General features: G+C 37.8%; 1 long non-coding RNA gene across 1 annotated transcript; it reads right to left on the bottom strand.

The window, feature by feature from the left end:
• Positions 1-11841: 11841 nt before the first annotated feature.
• LOC130461065 (uncharacterized) lies at positions 11842-18541 on the bottom strand. Its single transcript, XR_008921389.1, has 2 exons — positions 18483-18541; positions 11842-12000 (listed from the first exon to the last, which is right to left on the bottom strand). It is a non-coding gene; the product is annotated as an uncharacterized lncRNA (long non-coding RNA).
• Between the last annotated feature and the right edge of the window lie 808 nt (positions 18542-19349).

Below are 19349 nucleotides of genomic sequence, written 5' to 3'. Positions count from 1 at the left end.
CTAGGAACACCAATAAGCGAAAGAATGGCAGTCTATATCTTACTCAATTCACTACACAGTGGGTTTGGTCGCTTCAAGCAACTATACCTAAGTGAACCAAGAGAAGAAACAGTTGCAGAATTTGTTCACCTTGTCAGAAAGGCTGAAATAATACTGGACTGTGAAGCCAAAGATTTACTCAAGGCTAGAAGGAGACCGTTCAAGAAATGTGGAAAGTCCAAGGGCAATGCTAAATCAAAGCAGGACAAGTCCACATCAAGCTGTCTTTATTGTGATGGAATAGGCCATTACAAAAGAGAATGTCCAAAGCTAAAGGAAGATCAGAAGAACGGAACAGTCGTTCCATCTTCAGGTATTTTCGTTATAGACTGTATACTTGCTAATTCAACTTCTTGGGTATTAGATACAGGTTGTGGCTCACACTTATGTTCCAATCCACAGGGACTAAGAAGAAGTAGAAAGTTAAGCAAGGGTGAAGTCGACCTACGAGTGGGAAATGGAGCACGGATTGCTGCATTAGCTGTAGGAACTTACTATTTGTCGTTGCCCTCCGGGCTAGTTTTGGAACTGGAAGAATGTTTCCATGTTCCAAGTCTTACTAAAAACATCATTTCAGTTTCTTGCTTAGATGCTAAGGGATTTTCCTTTTTAATAAAAGACAATAGTTGTTCGTTTTATTTTAAAGAGATGTTTTATGGATCTGCTAGATTAGTCAATGGACTTTATTTATTAGATCACGACAAACAAGTATATAACATAAATACCAAAAAGGCCAAAAAGGATGATTCAGATCTCACCTATCTGTGACATTGTCGATTAGGCCATATAAACTTGAAACGCTTAGAAAGACTTCAAAAGGAAGGAATTCTAGAACCATTTGACTTAGAGGATTATGGTAAATGCGAATCATGTTTACTTGGCAAAATGACAAAGCAACCTTTCTCTAAAGTTGGAGAAAGAGCAAATGAACTATTGGGTTTAATCCATACAGATGTATGTGGACCAATGAGTACAAATCCTAGAGGTGGTTTCAGCTACTTTATCACTTTCACTGATGACTTCAATAGATATGGTTATGTCTACCTAATGAAGCATAAGTCTGAATCCTTTGACAAATTCAAGGAATTTCAGAGTGAAGTAGAGAATCAATTAGGCAAGAAGATTAAGGCACTGCGGTCTGATAGAGGCGGTGAATATCTCAGCTATGAATTTGATGACCATCTGAAAGAATGTGGAATTCTATCAGAATTGACTCCTCCAGGAACACCACAATGGAACGGTGTGTCAGAACGGAGGAACAGAACCTTGCTAGACATGGTCAGGTCAATGATGGGTCAGGCCAAACTTCCATTAGAATTTTGGGGACATGCACTAAATACAGCCGCACTCACTATAAATAGAGCTCCGTCTAAAGCTGTCGAAAAGACTCCATATGAGTTATGGTTTGGAAAGCCTCCAAATGTGTCTTTTCTTAAGATTTGGGGATGTGAAGTATACGTCAAGCGATTAATTTCAGACAAACTTCATCCAAAATCTGACAAATGTATCCTTGTGGGCTATCCAAAGGAAACAAAGGGGTATTACTTCTACAATACATCTGAGAACAAGGTGTTTGTTGCTCGAGATGGTGTCTTTTTGGAGAAAGATCACATTTCCAAAATGAAAAGTAGACCTCGAAGAAATTCGAGTCGAACAACAAACTCTAGAGAATGCTCAAGATGACATTCAGGATGAAACTCAGAGATCTTTAGAAGAATCTGGTGAGAATCATGGTCAATCTAGAAATGTTACCCCGCGTAGATCGCAAAGATATAGATCTCAACCGTAAAGGTACTTAGGTATTTTGACGAACGAGAACTATGAAGTTCTATTACTTGAAAGTGATGAACCTGCGACTTACAAACAAGCTATGACGAGCCCTAGCTCCAAGCAATGGCAAGAAGCCATGCAATCTGAATTAGACTCCATGTCTGAAAACCAAGTATGGGATTTGGTCGATTTGCCAGATGGCTACCAAGCCATTGGAAGCAAATGGGTTTTCAAATTGAAAAAGGACAAGGATGGGAAACTTGAAGTTTTCAAAGCTAGATTGGTTGCAAAAGGTTACAGGCAAGTCCACGGTGTGGATTACGATGAAACCTTTTCACCAGTTGCAATGCTAAAGTCTATTCGGATAATGTTAGCAATCGGTGCATATTACGATTACGAAATATGGCAGATGGATGTCAAAACTGCTTTCTTAAACGGTGTTTTAACAGAAACTGTGTTTATGACACAACCTGAAGGTTTTGAGGATCCAAAGAATGCTAAAAAGGTATGCAAGCTAAAGAAGTCAATCTACGGATTGAAGCAGGCATCCAGGAGCTGGAATATACGTTTTGATGAAGCAGTCACTGACTTTGGTTTCATCAAGAACGCAGACGAATCTTGTGTATACAAGAAGGTCAGTGGGAGCAAAATTGCTTTCCTAGTATTATATGTCGACGACATATTACTTATCGGAAATGACATTCCTATGTTGAACTCTGTCAAGATTTGGCTTGGGAAATGTTTTTCGATGAAAGATCTAGGAGAAGCACAGTACATATTGGGCATCAAGATTTACAGAGATAGATCTAAAAAGATGATTGGACTTAGTCAAAGCACTTATATCAATAAGGTGCTTGATAGGTTCAAGATGGCGGACTCCAAGCGAGGCTACCTACCCATGTCTCATGGAATGACTCTAAGCAAGAATCAGTGCCCAAAACACTTGATGAGCGTAGACGAATGAATGGGATTCCATATGCATCATTGATTGGTTCAATAATGTATGCTATGATATGTACACGCCCGGATGTTGCGTATGCACTCAGTGCTACGAGCAGATACCAGTCAGACCCAGGAGAGGCGCATTGGACTGCTGCCAAGAATATTCTGAAGTACCTGAAAAGGCACAAAGATGACTTCCTGGTCTATGGTGGAGATGATGAATTAAATGTTAAAGGCTATACAGATTCAAGTTTCCAAACCGACAAAGATGATTTCAGATCACAGTCTGGGTTTGTCTTCTGCCTCAACGGAGGAGCAGTAATCTGGAAAAGTGCTAAGCAAAGCACCATTGCGGATTCTACAACTGAAGCGGAGTACATTGCTGCACATGAAGCAGCAAAGGAAGCTATATGGCTAAGGAAGTTCATAGGTGAACTTGGTGTAGTCCCCTCCATTAAAGGACCAATAGCCCTGTATTGTGATAATAACGGAGCTATTGCACAGGCAAAGGAGCCTAGACTCCACCAAAGAGTCAAGCATGTACTTCGTAGATTTCACCTTCTACGAGAGTTCGTTGAAAGAAAAGAAGTCGAGATAAGCAAAATTGGAACTGATGACAACATATCAGATCCATTGACTAAACCTCTGCCGCAGGCGAAGCACAACTCGCACACTGCAGCTATGGGAATCAAGCATATTGGAGAATGGCTTTGATATTCCTGTTTAATGTTTTAAAGTTTTAGAGTTTAAATCTTTGTAAAACATTATTGGTTAATCATTCACAATAAATGAAAAGAAATCATTTTTCCATTTAATTTGTGGTTTATTAAATGATGAGTCCCTTCAATTTGACAATATATTCAAGATAGACTGTCAGGACCAGTCCTGTGACTAAGAAATGTCTATCAAGTGAACTTGAATGTCAAAGGTTGAAAATGGTCCCTGGTCGGAGTTTTCTATAAAATTGGACGCATAGAAAACGTTAGACGACTAGAATGCAAGATGACTAGTAGTTCTGTTTCTTGAACTATGTGGACATGGCAATGTCATAATCATTTGCATAGATACTTACTTTGGGAAGACTAGTATCGGACAAGACCTATGAAACTTTACTGTAAGAGATGAAAATCTGTCATAAGTAAATTTCATTAAAATTATTAGACGCTAAATCCTCAATACCTGAGTGATTTGAGATTACTTGTTTGAGAACTGGTTGCTTTGACGTTGACCAACCGTCGCACCGTAAAAGGAGGCTATAAAGGCAACGCTCAGGTAATCACCTATCAAACGAAGTCTAATCTCAAGATCGCAAGATTGGGATTGTCCTCCCATAAATCGGGATGAGATGCTTAAAAGTTGTACAAGGCCACTCGGAGAGCTAGAAACTGTGAAATGCATGGCCGTGCTCGGATGAATCATAGGCTATGATTATTTGTTTATTTGATCAGTTGAACTCTGAAACCGAGAAACACCTCTGGACATAATAAGGATGACAACTCTTACCTTATGTTCAAGAGCAAGCATCGAGCGGCAAAGGAATTAGGAAATGCACACTTGTCCCTAAGGACAAGTGGGAGACTGAAGGAAATAATGCCCTTGGTCCAAGTATGCATTCAATGTTAAGTCTAATAAATGCGGTTCAGTATTAATTAACAAGTTAATAATTCAGTGAGATCAAGTGAGCTGAATGCCTAGCTAGAGGTCGCTTCAGTTCAAGTGGAATTAATGATTGACTGAACCCGTAGGGTCACACAAATAGTACGTAAACGGATCAAGTATTTAATGGCATTAAATACTCCATCTATGGATATTCGGAATCGACGGATCTTGGTTTCAGTGGGAGCTGAGATCGTCACAGGCAAGAAATGAATACTCCGGAAACGATGATATTGCCGGAAACGGAAATATGGATCGTATCGGAAATATAAATATTATCCAAGTCGTAGATGTTGCCGGAAACGGAAACATGGTACGTATCGGAAAATATTATCGGAAATGGAAATATTGCCGGAATCGGAAATATTGCCGGAAACGGAAATATTGTCAGAATCGGAAATATTATCGGAATCGGAAAATAATTCCGGAAACGGAAATATTAAATATTTGTTCGAAACGGAAATTGATTCCAGAATCGGAAATATTAAATATTGTTCGTATCGGAAATGAATTCCGGAATCGGGAATTTAATCGGAAGCGTATCGTACGAATTAGCATCGGACGAGGCCCGCTAGACGAAGGCCCAGCACGAAGCCAGGCCATCGCCCAGCGAGCCAACACGCACCATCGCATGCCAAGCCTCGACCAGGCCCAGCGCAAGGCCAGGCCCAGCCAAGGCCTGGGGCGCGCGCGCGAGAGCACAGCAGCAGTGGGCCGAGCACTGTGCGCCTAGCGTGGGCCGCAAGGCTTGCGCGGGTGTACGGTGCTCGTGCAATGCTTGTGCGGGAATCCTAAAGCAATCGGGTTCGAAATATGATTAAATCCTAAAACTATTAGATAATGATTATTTAATTAAAGTCCTAGTAGGGTTATAATTAAATAAATTAGTATCCTAATAGGATTCCAAATCCTTTTCCATAACTCTATAAATAGGTGCCTAGGGTCACATATTTACATAGATTATTCTAGTATTCAAAGTGAGTTTTTGAGAGCAAAATTCAGTCATACATTTGCCTATAAAGTGCCGAAAATAATAGTACCTTAAGGGCGATTCTAGTTGGTCAATCTTAAGGCGGATCCGGACGTGCTGTGGACTATCTACGGAGGGACGACACTTGGAGTCCTAAAGACTTGTTCTTGTTCGGTTCGGGCGCAGCTAGGGAAGGCACGCAACAAAGAGTATGCATCTAAATTATGCTAAATGATTATGTGTAAATAATATGTTTTCCTGGCTTTATGGTTTTTCCGCATGATTTATGAATTGTCATATGTATCATAACCTAACATGTGCTAGGTATCTCAGGGTGTGATGTAAAGCTGCTACATGTGGTTCTCTAGGACATTGCAGAAACTGACTTAATGTTTGTACTGCATATGAAAGATCAGGCCTTGTATGTGTCAAGAAATTCAGCTTTCCAACTAGTGATCTGTACTTTTCTGTGTCAAGATAGATTTCCCCATCTGTGTTACTCAACTTGACATTTACTGGTAAATGTGTAACTGCTCTTTTAGTTACATCAAAACCACACAACTCAATGAGTTCTATGGTAAACTTCTTTTGGCTAAGAATAATTCCATCAGGGGTATAGCCCACCTCCAGGCCAAGAAAATAGTTGAAAGATCCCAAATCCTTGATGCTGAATTCTTGGTGTAACTATGCCTTTAGAGATTATAGCTTGTCTGAATCAGTGTCTGTCAATATGATGTCATCAACATAAACAGCTGCAATATTAATATGTCCATCTTGTTTGTTAATAAACAAACTGTAATCATGTTTAGACTGCATGAATCCTTGTTTTTCCAGTGCAGTTAACAACTTCTCATGCCACTGTCTTGAAGCTTGTTTCAAACCATATATGGACTTGATCAATCTACAGACCTTGTTGGTTGGATTATCAATGCCTTCTGGAACTTGCATGTATACTTCTTCCTTCAAATCCCCATGCAAGAAGGCATTGTTTACATCCAATTGAAAGAGAAGCAGTTTCTACTTGCTGCAACTGCAAGAAGACATCTGATGGTACTCATTTTAACAACTGGACTGAAGGTTTCTTCATAATCAATGCCATATTTTTTATTATAACCCTTGGCCACTAGTCTGGCTTTGCATCTCTCCAATGCTCCTGTGGATTTCAATTTCACCTTGAACACCCATTTACAGCCAATTGCTCTTTTTCCTTTGGGTAGTTCCACTAGTTCCCAGGTGTAATTCTTATCCAATGCATCTAACTCTTTTGTCATTGCCTCAACCCATAAAGGATGTTTAGCAGCTTCGGTATAAGATGTTGGTTCCTTAATGTCACAAACATGAGATAGAAAAGCTTGAAACTCTTCTGGAAATGTAACATAGGATACTAGATTGCACCAGTGTTGGGTAACTGGAACTGATCCTGATGTTGAAGCAGTAAAGCATTCATAAGCATCTAGATAGGCTGGTGGTTTGTGTGATCTGGTAGACTGCCTTGTAGTAGGGTAAGGAAGAGGTTCAGAATTGGAACTAGAAGTATATTCATTAGATTGAGATACTGATGTTCTAGATGCAGAAGTAGATTGAGAAAAGTGAGTAGATGAATCTGTGGGATGTAAAGAAATGGAAGGAGAAGAAGGTTCAAGTGACATGTGAGTAAATGGAGAAGTAGATGTAGATGGAGAAGAAGGTTCAAGTGACATGTGAGATTGTGGTATTATGGAATGAGAAGGAAAGATTGTGGTGGGAGAAGAGAAATCTGGTGGATCAAAATTTGTAGGGGATAAGAAAGCAGGAAGATATATGGCATTGGTGTAAGGAGAAGTGTTTGTGGAATTGTGTTTGTGATGAAGGTGGAATGGAAAGTGTTTTTCATGAAAATGAATGTCTCTTGATACAAAAAACTTGTTTGTATCTATTTCCAGAACCTTGTAACCCTTCTGTGTTGTTGAGTAACCCATGAACACACAGGGAGTGGCCCTGGGGTTCAATTTTGTTCTCCCAACTTTGGTTGTGGATACATAACAAAGGCAACCAAAAGTCCTTAAGTGTGAGAGGTTTGGAACTTGTTTAAACAACCTATAGTAAGGAGATTCAAGGTTCAAGGATTGCAAAGGCATTCTGTTAATCAAATAAGCAGCACAAAGTACACACTCTCCCCAAAATCTGTCTGGTACTTTGGACTGTATGTACAAAGCCCTTGCTGTTTCTAACAAGTGTTTATGTTTCCTTTCCACAACACCATTTTGCTGAGGTGTATGACTACAACTGGTTTGGGTTAGAATGCCTAATTTTAGGTATAGTTTCTTCATATCTCCTTCACAAAGTTCCTTTGCATTGTCTCATCTAATACACTTGACTTTGACTCCAAATTGTGTCTCAACCATGTTCAAGAAATCATTCATAATAGCAACACAATCACTTTTGTTTTTCAGAAAATGAATCCAGGTAAATCTGGTATAGTCATCAACAATAGTCAAAAATTGAGTACAACTAGTAGGTGTCTTTACAGCATGTGGACCCCAAACATCTATATGTACAAGATCAAATGGATTGGTTGACTTAATGCTACTGTGAGGAAAACTAAGCCTAGTTTGCTTTGCTGCAGGACACACTTGACAAATAGTGTCTTGTAAGCAGGCAGTCACATCACAACTAGGATTTATTAACTTCAATCTATTAAAAGGTAAGTGTCCAAGTCTTAGATGCCAGAGTTTAGCATTGTCTACTGTGGATGAACAAGCTACATTACAAATGTGTGACTGAACAGAATTGACTTTTCCAGACTCTTGTTCTCCCAATTTGTACAGACCTGACTTCATATCACCAAGAGGAATCAACCTCCCTTGCCGGCAGCAAACAAAACACTTGTCATGAGTAAAATGAATCTCACATTGCAAGTCTTGACACAATTTATGCACAGATATCAGATTATACTTAAAATCTGGAACATGTAACACATTGTTCAAGGTTATATCATCATTTAGTGTTACTGAACCTATGTGTCTTACTGCAATGTTACTTCCATCAGGAATAGTAATATAGGTATTTTGGTTGTCAACAGGATTATAGCTGGAAAATTGAGATAGGTCATGACAATAGTGGTCTGAAGCTCCACTATCTAGAAGCCATTTAGACTTAGTATGTGACAGTAAGCAGATATTACCTGCCATCATAGCCAGATTGGGATTGGTATTAGCATTCTGCTGCTGTTGCTTGGACAACATATCCATAAGCTGTTGATATTGTTCCACAGTGATAGCTGGACTTGCTTCAGTTTGTGGCAATACTGACACATTATCATTAGACTGATCACCAAAGGAAACTGCTGCTACTTTACTGTCTCTAGTAGTTTTGTAACCAGGTGGATACCCATGAATCTTGAAACATCTCTCCACACTGTGTCCTTGTATCTGGAAATGTGTGCAATAGTAATTGGAACCTGATCTACCATATCTATTGGTACCTCCAGGTTTTTGAGAACCAGATTGATAGCCTGTTGGTTTGTAAGTTTTGTTGTTGTTCCAGTGATCTCCAGAAAATCTTCTTTTCTCTGCTGCTAAAGCTAGTGTTTCAACTTGATTACCAGCTTGAGAAACCTCTTTGTGTCTTTCTTCTTGAGCAAATAACCTGTAGGCTTCAGATACCTTTGGCAGTGTTGGAACCATCAATACATTACCCCTAATAGTGGCAAAATGATCATTGAGTTTCATCATAAACTGCATGACCATCCTTTCCTGTTGTCTCTGGAAAAACTTCTTAGTCACATTACAAGTGCAATTATTGCAAGTGCAATATGGCAATGGATTTTCTTCCTCAATTGCATCCCACACAGATTTGATTTCAGTGAAAAATTCAGAAACAGACTTATCTCCATGACTAATTTCAGCTAATTTCTGCTCAAGTGAATATATCTAAGCTAGTGATGCAAAACCAAATCTATCTTCTAAATCAATCCAAATATCTCTTGCAGATTTCATGAACATAACACTTTTAGCAATTGTCTCATTTAGATTCCCTAAGATCAGAGAACATACCAGATCATTGCATCTTTCCCACGCTTTGTACTCAACTGTGCCAGGATCAGGTTTGATGAAACTACCATCAACAAAGCCAATTTTGTTCTTAGCAGATAGAGCAAGCAACATTGACCTATTCCAGCTGGTGAAACCTTCCTCACCATTGAATTTGAAAGAAACAAGCTGCACTGAATTTGCATCAGAAGGATGTATATAGTATATACTTGTTGGATCTTGATTTGGAGGTAAAGTGTTGTTTCTCTGAGATTGTTCATCATTTTGATCACCAGCAGCCATTATCAAATTTTGAATGAGATTTTGAGATCAAAAATTAGATTCAGCAGAGAAGAGGATCAAGAAACAATCGAAAAACAAAATGAGTTTTGAAATTCTGTAAGTTTATCAGAAAATCGAACACACACAAACTGATTGAGGAAAACGATTTTGCGGAATTTTCAGCAAGAATTGAGCTAAGGATCTTTAAACTTGCTCTGATACCATGATAAAAACTGAAAGAAGATCAACTACTTCAGTAGTTGAGAGCAAAGCAACATAATAGAGTTTGGGAATTTTATGATTGTTATTGAATGAATTAACAACTTTACAGCAATGAGCATATATATACAAGATAGAAATCTAGAATCTTCTATAGGTTGTTATAACTAACTAATTATGATGTCAGCAATCTTGTAACAGAAAGTGCACAAAGGTTGCTGACTGCATGCTGACAATGCATACGAGCAGTGCATTGTAATGCCTCAAACTGCCGTGCTTAGCATGCTATTATTACAATGCTGTGGTGTTTGTTCTTTGTTATAAAAAGAAACTTCATCATAATGTTAACACACACGATACTAAAGAACGCGGTATAAGTATTAGTAATAATTAGTGTATGGCACGTGCGATGCCCCGGTTACTATATACATTGAATATTTAATATTTTAGATTTTTCTTGAACTCATATCTGACCAAAGCACTTGTATTTCATAGAGTGAAAAACATCTATTAAGTTTGTCAACTACACAGACACAATACGTCATTTATCATGCCAAATAATTTTTCAATAAATCATCTTATAAGTTGTATGATTTGTTTTCTCGTGGAACGAAGTGCGTCAAATTAATAAACACCAAATTAGATATATATATGCAACTATGCAGGGCAATACTATAGGCGATACTTATGAGACTTATGACATCATGTTTCTTCATGGTTGCCGTAATGCTTTAATTATTATTATTATTTTCAAAAAATGTCATAAAAATTTAGTTATTTTAGACTTCATGTTAACATTTATTTATAAATTAATGTGAAGAAATAAACTATAATTAGCGGTTTTGAGATGGTAATGAGAGTTATCATCCACACTTGAAGTTTGGTGTTCGAATCTCATTGACACTTGGTGAGTGAATGATGTGGCCGGTGTCATGGGAAGAATACTACATGACATATGTACAATGAGCATATAACATGGTATCATATGGTTGGATCTTGTGAGAACATGTGCCTATAAATAACCTTGATTATACACAGTGAAAGATCCTTGTATTGGCTAGGTGGAAGACATCACAATATATTATTAGGTTTACAAATTGCGATTATGGCCAAATCGCAGTCTTGATAATAACCTAACCCGCCTAAAAGTGTCAAGTAAAGGCTGAAGCTCAGTTGAAAGTTGAAACCATGGTCTTCATCAATGAGATTGTGGTTTTGACCACAAACGTGGTCGTAACTAGACCTGTTCAGCGGGCCGGGTTAGGGCCGGGCCGGGCCAAAATTAAACGGGCTGGGCCGGGCCGGGCTCACAATATTGTCGGGCCGGGACGGGCCGAATATTATACGGGCTGTAATGGACTGAACTTAATTTGAGGTTGTATGTTTTCAATAAATAAAATTAGACGGGCCGGGCCCGACCCTTTTATAAAAGTAAAGGGCTCAGCCCTTTTAAAAATGGGATGGATCCGGGTTGCTAATGGCCCCCCAGCCCGTTGAACAGGTCTAGTCTTAACTTCTTCCCACTCCCTGCGTTTCTGAATATTTACAACACTTACTTTTTTTAGGTTGTTTTTAAATACTTGTATTTTTATTTTTATTTTGGTATAGGACCATTAATTCTTTTTTGTCTCTCTCTTCTTTACCCCACTTTAAATTCTTTATTATTTCTCTCTTACACAAACAATTAAAATATCACTGGTAATCTCACTTATACATTATTTTATTCATTTTCATATAATATCCACAAGCATTTCTAAAATTAGGTGCAAACACAAGTGTTGTACATGTGCATTCGGTAACGGAGGGACTAGGGAGTAGTTGTAACGCCCCGACCTCTAAATCACTTATTAAAGCATAATTAGCAGCAGAGTTAACCTAATTCGGTCGGGACATTACCTGCCGTAACTCCCTCTTGGGAATTACAAGGCAACCATCAATCATAAGCTATTAAACTCCAAAATTAACATAATAATCCTTTTTAATTCCTTAATAAAAGTGCGTAACTTAATCAAGAATCTCTACTTAAACTTGTTACAACTTAACATTAACTTAGGTGAACATTGTAATAGTGAAATCCTCGCCACTACTCGTTTCCGTGGTCCCCAGCAGTACCTAAAACGGAAAACAAAACGGTGAGCCGAAGACTCAGTAACGAGTTACCCTAGCACTACAAGAATTTGATTAATTACCAACCGCTAAAATTGGTTGGTAAAACGCGAAAAACGGTTGGTAAAAGATTTTGCGACCGCCAACGGTCGCAAAAAAGCGGTCAGTTTTCACCTGGACGGTAATTTAGGAAACTCCAACTGGAAGGCGGTCGCTAAAATTTACCGACAGGATTAGCGACCGCAATAAACAGTCACTAAATTAGTGACCGCCAAGCAGTCGCTAATTTAGTGACCGCTAAGGCAGTCGCTAATTTAGCGACCGCCTAGACGGTCACTAAATTAGCGACTGCTTTGGCGGTCACTAAATTAGTGACTGCCTTGGTGGCGGTCACTAAATTAGTGACTGCCATAGCGGTCACTAATTTAGTGACTGCTTTGGTGGCGGTCACTAATTTAGTGACTGCCTAGGCGGACACTAAATTAGTGACTGCCTTGGTGGCGGTCACTAAATTAGTTACTGCTTTAGTGGCGGTCACTAAATTTGTGACTGCCTTTGCGGTCGGTAATTATGCAAATATCATTTGCAGCCAATTTTGTAAAATCGCATATATACCTGTATTATATATGTACCTGTAAATATTATATATGCCTGTATATATACGAATTTATATAAATTCTGTAAAATCGTATGAAACCTGCTCGATGTTATAATATTAAACCTGTTCAAAGTCATACAACAAAGATTCATAATACACATAATGTTGTTCAAACATGTTAATACGAAAAGTTATAACTAGTTCAAACTAATACAAGAATACTAACTACCTAACACAAAGGTGTCCCGCCGTCGGTTGGATCTCGAGGGTCCTGCGACTGCGAGAAAGGAAAACCAGTACATTGACTGAACATCCGCTCGTAAGACTCCATTGCCTTTTTCATCTGGGCGGCATGTTCTTCTCTTTCTTGTCTCTCCCTTTCTCTCTCTTGTCTCTCCCTTTCCATCTCCCTTTGGTGCTCTAGTCGATCTGCTTCTCTTTCTTCTCTCTCCCTTTGCCTCAAAAGTAGATCGTCCTCCATAGCCTTTAACATCTGATTTTTGTTGTTTCAAGCTCAATGGATTTTTGGGTCAACTGTTGTTGAGTCTCTTCCAATCGAGATGACATTTGAGAATAAATAGATGGGGTGTATGAGCTAGAAGAACTACCACCCCTTCTAGATGGTGCAAAGTATAGAGAGTCTCCACTCCCCAGCCCGGGGATCTTTCCCTTCTTTCTCCCACCTACTGTCTCAAAGTAGATTTGGTTGGGATCTTTAGCAATGCCTTTTTCAACACATTTAGCAACAATTTTTTCATAGTTTTCCTACAAGAATTAAAATGATTATCACCCATGCATAACAAATATATTAAATTGAGCACATTTAAACTTAAAACATATATAGGCTAAATAAGGCATTTTCGCTCCCATTTTTCAAAAAAAAGAACTAAGGGCTGATTTTAAACTTAAAACATGTTTCATAAGCTTTGTTTTCACTTGCTAAGTCACATTCAAACGTAGTTACTCACATCTAAGGCCTATTTGGTCGTTATAGGTCATATATTGCCTAAAATGTCATTTTCTCGCCCAACTTTGAGCTAAGGAACCAAACTTGTCATTTCAAACCATTTACATGTTTTATGTGGCATATTCAAGGTTTCTAAAACCGATTCTATGCAATTTAAGCACATTTAAGTCATATTTGGTCGATATAGGTCATATATAGGCTAAATAAGGCATTTTCGGTCCCATTTTTCAACTAAATCACCTAGGGGCAGATTTTAAACTTAAAACATGTTTCATAAGCTTTGTTTGAACTTGCTAAGTCACATTCAAAGGTATTTACTCAAATCTAAGGCCTATTTGGTCGTTATAGGTCATATATAGGCTAAATAAGGAATTTTCGGTCCCATTTTTCAACTAAATCACCTAGGGGCAGATTTTAAACTTAAAATGTGTTTCATAAGTTTAGTTTGAACTTGCTAAGTCACATTCAAAGGTATTTACTCACATCTAAGGCCTATTTGGTCGTTATAGGTCATATATTGCCTAAAATGTCATTTTCTCGCCCAACTTTGAACTAAGGAACCAAACTTGTCATTTCAAACCATTTACATGTTTTATGTGGCATATTAAAGGTTTCTAAAACTGATTCTAAGAAATTTAAGCACATTTAAGTCATATTTGGTCGATATAGGTCATATATAGGCTAAATAAGGCATTTTCGGTCCCATTTTTCAACTAAATCACCTCGGGGCAGATTTTAAACTTAAAACATGTTTCATAAGCTTTGTTTGAACTTGCTAAGTCACATTCAAAGGTATTTACTCACATCTAAGGCCTATTTGGTCGTTATAGGTCACATATAGGCTAAATAAGGCATTTTCGGTCCCATTTTTTAACTAAATCACCTAGGGACAGATTTTAAACTTAAAATGTGTTTCATAAGTTTAGTTTGAACTTGCTAAGTCACATTCAAAGGTATTTACTCACATCTAAGGCCTATTTGGTCGTTATAGGTCATATATTGCCTAAAATGTCATTTTCTCGCCCAACTATGAACTAAGGAACCAAACTTGTCATTTCAAACCATTTACATGTTTTATGTGTCATATTCAAGGTTTCTAAAACCGATTCTAAGCAATTTAAGCACATTTAGGTAATATTTGGTCGATATAGGTCACATATAGGCTAAATAAGGCGTTTTCGGTCCCATTTTTCAACTTAATCACCTACGGGCTGATTTTAAACTTAAAACATGTTTCATAAGGTTAGTTTGAACTTGCTAAGTCACATTCAAAGGTATTTACTCACATCTAAGGCCTATATGGTCGTTATAGGTCATATATTGCCTAAAATGTCATTTTCTCGCCCAACTTTGAGCTAAGGAACCAAACTTGTCATTTCAAACCATTTACATGTTTTATGTGTCATATTCAAGGTTTCTAAAACAGATTCTAAGCAATTTAAGCACATTTAGGTCATATTTGGTCGATATAGGTCATATATAGGCTAAATAAGGCGTTTTCGGTCCCATTTTTCAACTAAATCACCTAGGGTCTGATTTTAAACTTAAAAAGTGTTTCATAAGCTTTGTTTGAGCTTGCTAAGTCACATTCAAAGGTATTTACTCACATCTAAGGCCTATTTGGTCGTTATAGGTCATATATAGGCTAAATAAGGCATTTTCGGTCCCATTTTTCAACTAAATTACCTAGGGGCAGATTTTAAACTTAAAACATGTTTCATAAGCTTTGTTTGAACTTGCTAAGTCACATTCAAAGGTATTTACTCACATCTAAGGCCTATTTGGTCGTTATAGGTCATATATAGGCTAAATAAGGCATTTTCGGTCCCATTTTTCAACTAAATTACCTAGGGGCAGATTTTAAACTTAAAACATGTTTCATAAGCTTTGTTTGAACTTGCTAAGTCACATTCAAGGTTATTTACTCACATCCAAGGCCTATTTGGTCGTTATAGGTCATATATAGGCTAAATAAGGCATTTTCGGTCCCATTTTTCAACTAAATCACCTAGGGGCAGATTTTAAACTTAAAACATGTTTCATAAGCTTTTTTTGAACTTGCTAAGTCACATTCAAAGGTATTTACTCACATCTAAGGCCTATATGGTCGTTATAGGTCATATATTGCCTAAAATGTCATTTTCTCGCCCAACTTTGAGCTAAGGAACCAAACTTGTCATTTCAAACCATTTACATGTTTTATTTGTCATATTCAAGGTTTCTAAAACCGATTCTAAGCAATTTAAGCACATTTAGGTCATATTTGGTCGATATAGGTCATATATAGGCTAAATAAGGCGTTTTCGGTCCCATTTTTCAACTAAATCACCTAGGGTCTGATTTTAAACTTAAAACATGTTTCATAAGGTTAGTTTGAGCTTGCTAAGTCACATTCAAAGGTATTTACTCACATCTAAGGCCTATTTGGTCGTTATAGGTCATATATAGGCTAAATAAGGCATTTTCGGTCCCATTTTTCAACTAAATTACCTAGGGGCAGATTTTAAACTTAAAACATGTTTCATAAGCTTTGTTTGAACTTGCTAAGTCACATTCAAAGGTATTTACTCACATCTAAGGCCTATTTGGTCGTTATAGGTCATATATAGGCTAAATAAGGCATTTTCGGTCCCATTTTTCAACTAAATCACCTAGGGGCAGATTTTAAACTTAAAACATGTTTCATAAGCTTTGTTTGAACTTGCTAAGTCACATTCAAGGTTATTTACTCACATCTAAGGCCTATTTGGTCGTTATAGATCATATATAGGCTAAATAAGGCATTTTCGGTCCCATATTTCAACTAAATCACCTAGGGGCAGATTTTAAACTTAAAACATGTTTCATAAGCTTTTTTTGAACTTGGTAAGTCACATTCAAAGGTATTTACTCACATCTAAGGCCTATTTGGTCGTTATAGGTCATATATTGCCTAAAATGTCATTTTCTCGCCCAACTTTGAGCTAAGGAACCAAACTTGTCATTTCAAACCATTTACATGTTTTATGTGTCATATTCAAGGTTTCTAAAATCGATTCGAAGCAATTCACGTGAGAACGAATCACAAATATCTTCTTGAAATCTAACACAAAAATCATGCATACTCCCGAATTCACGTGGCTTCATATCATTTTTCACACCTAATCTAAAATCTATTAGGACTATTTTCATCAATTGGCCTATTATTCTTTACTAACTTTCTCTTAGATTCTTATTACTGCGTAGAATATATACTACAAGTCAGTCATTACAGCTAACATCAACTGAAAAAACATCAAATCATTATATAAGGGGCCAAATTAAACGTTTCTCGATCATCCTTAACGGCTACTTTGACTATTGCTCATCATTTTCAAGAATGTCAGACAATTAAGAGCACATGAAATGAACACCATCAAGAACTAAAGCAACCTCTTTCACAAAATTCCAGAAATTCAACCTAAAACAAGTACACACCACAATCTAAAAAGAAAATAAATTCATAAAAAAAATAACATATTTAATTTCAGAGAGAAAAAAAAGCAGAAATACAACTCACCAGATTTAGTTTGTGCGGTAGTGCGGTTGTGCGGTTGTGCGGTAGTGCGGTTGCTCAGATTTTACGGTAGTGCGGTTGTGCTGGGAAGGAGCGTCGGTTGGTGGCGGTAGTGCGGTAGTGCGGGCTGTGGCGGGTTTTTGGAAGTGTGGTAGTGCGGGCTGGGAAGGTGCGTCGCCGGAAGGTGGGAGGGGCGTCGCCGGTAGTGGTAGGTTCGTCGCCGGCAGCCCAAATCGCCCAGCAGGTTCGTCGCCTCGAGGTGCTTCGCTGGGTGTGAAGCTTTTTTTTATATATTTATTTTGAAGTGTAGATCTGAATGAAGTTGGTCACAAATTGTACTCAAATCTCTTTTTTTTTTTTCCTTTAAAAAATTACCGACCGCTTATATGGTTGGAGATATTAAATAGGCGGTAATTAAAATTTTGAATGAGTTTTGGAAATAGTCGGATTTTTACCAACCGCTCTTTAGTCGGAATACAAGAAAAAGCAGTCGATAAATTACCGACTGCTTTAAAAGCGGTGGGTAAACTTAAAATTTAGCGACCGCTCAATTTTCGGTCGGTAAATTACCGACTGGTTTTTTAACGGTCGCTAATTTTTTTTTTACTGACTAATTTTTTGGCGGTCGGTAAAAGCAGTTGGTAATCAAGCGCTTTCTTGTAGTGTAGCATCGTAACATCATTTCAATTCATTTCATTTAATAAACAGGGAGAGTAGAATATAGTAAAACATTTAATAAATCATAATTTCAAAAGCATCATCATTTCAAAAACATAATTTTCGAAACGTCATTTCAGAAACATCATTTCAGGAACATCATTTCAGGAACATTATTTCAGGAATATCATTTCATTAATCTTTTTCCTTTTAACAGTATTATTCTGGTCGTCAGGACTTTACAGGAAAACATGGTAGGACGTCTCCTACGAACAGGGGAAGCCAGTGCTTCATAACAGGGGAGTCAGTGCTCCATAACAGGGGAAGCCAGTGCTTCTTATTAGGGGGAAACTTGGTTCCATATCAGGGGAAGCCAGTGCTTCTTATCAGGGGGAGCCTGGGCTCCATATCAGGGGAACTTGACCAGTTCTTACACTTTCCTTTATCATGTTTACATTTCTTTTAATGGGACATTAATCAGGAAAATCTCATTCATTCAGGATAGTAAAATAAAATCATTAAATCTCGTTATTTCATAAAATCATTTCTTTCAGGAATAATAATTCATTAAATCAGTACTTTGCATAAAGCTGCATTATCGTAAAACAATTCAATCAAATCATACTTGTAATCCCGCAAATCATAAAACATCATTATAAAACATCAATCATTCATAACATCATTCATAAATACATTTCGAAGGGATTGCGGGTACTAGCAATAACCGCTACCTCAATTCCATGATTGCTAGGCCTTTTTCCTTGGTTCGTTCGTCCTGAGCGCCGAGTCCGAATTCTTTCAAAAGGTTAAATTATTGAATTAATATTAAAACGGTAACACTTTACAATATTTTATAAATAATAAATTTATTAATAGTGAATTTGGAAATAATGAATTTAATAAAAATATAATTTTTATAAAATTATTGATAATATTATTAAACGACATTTCAATTAATATATATATATATATATATATATATATACACACCATAAATCGATGGAATATTATTTAATTACATAAATTAACAAAAATATTATTTAAAATCAAATTTTTAGCCAAAATATAAATCTGAAATTATCATTTAAATTTAGATGATTAAAATAAATAACAATTGCTTTTCATGAAATATCAACATGAGTGTTTAAATAAAGGAATAGGGCTTACTTTGGAATATTGGGCCAAACAAAAGGGTTGGGCTTTGAGGGAATTAAAACCAACGTCCTAAATTGGAACGTGGTTCCTGCTTCCTAGAATGCAAGGAAAAGCAGAGGCAAGTGGAGAGGGGAAGCAGGGGGCACGAGAGGAAGGAGAACAAGGCAGGAGGTTGGGCGGTGGTCTGCGACCAGCGACGTGGCGCAGCGGCGCGGAAGAAGAATGGAAGTACGGCTGCGGCGGTGGCTGAGCGCGGAGGAGGAGCTGGGCGCGGGTGAGAGAGGAAAGCAGGGGAATGCGAGTGAGGAGGAGAAAGGCGAGGGGTGTGGGGGTGGCGAAGGAAGTGTGTGGTGGTACTGGGTGGCTGTGGTGGTGTCGGGTGGTGAGGTGCGGTAGTCACGGTGGTGGTGGTGGTGGCGTTTGTCGGTGGTGGTTGTGGTGGT

The sequence above is a fragment of the Spinacia oleracea genome, chromosome 5 (genome assembly GCF_020520425.1).
Source record: "Spinacia oleracea cultivar Varoflay chromosome 5, BTI_SOV_V1, whole genome shotgun sequence".
Taxonomy (NCBI): domain Eukaryota; kingdom Viridiplantae; phylum Streptophyta; class Magnoliopsida; order Caryophyllales; family Amaranthaceae; genus Spinacia; species Spinacia oleracea.
Note: the sequence above shows the minus strand (reverse complement) of the source record. Positions and strands in the feature narration are given on the sequence as shown.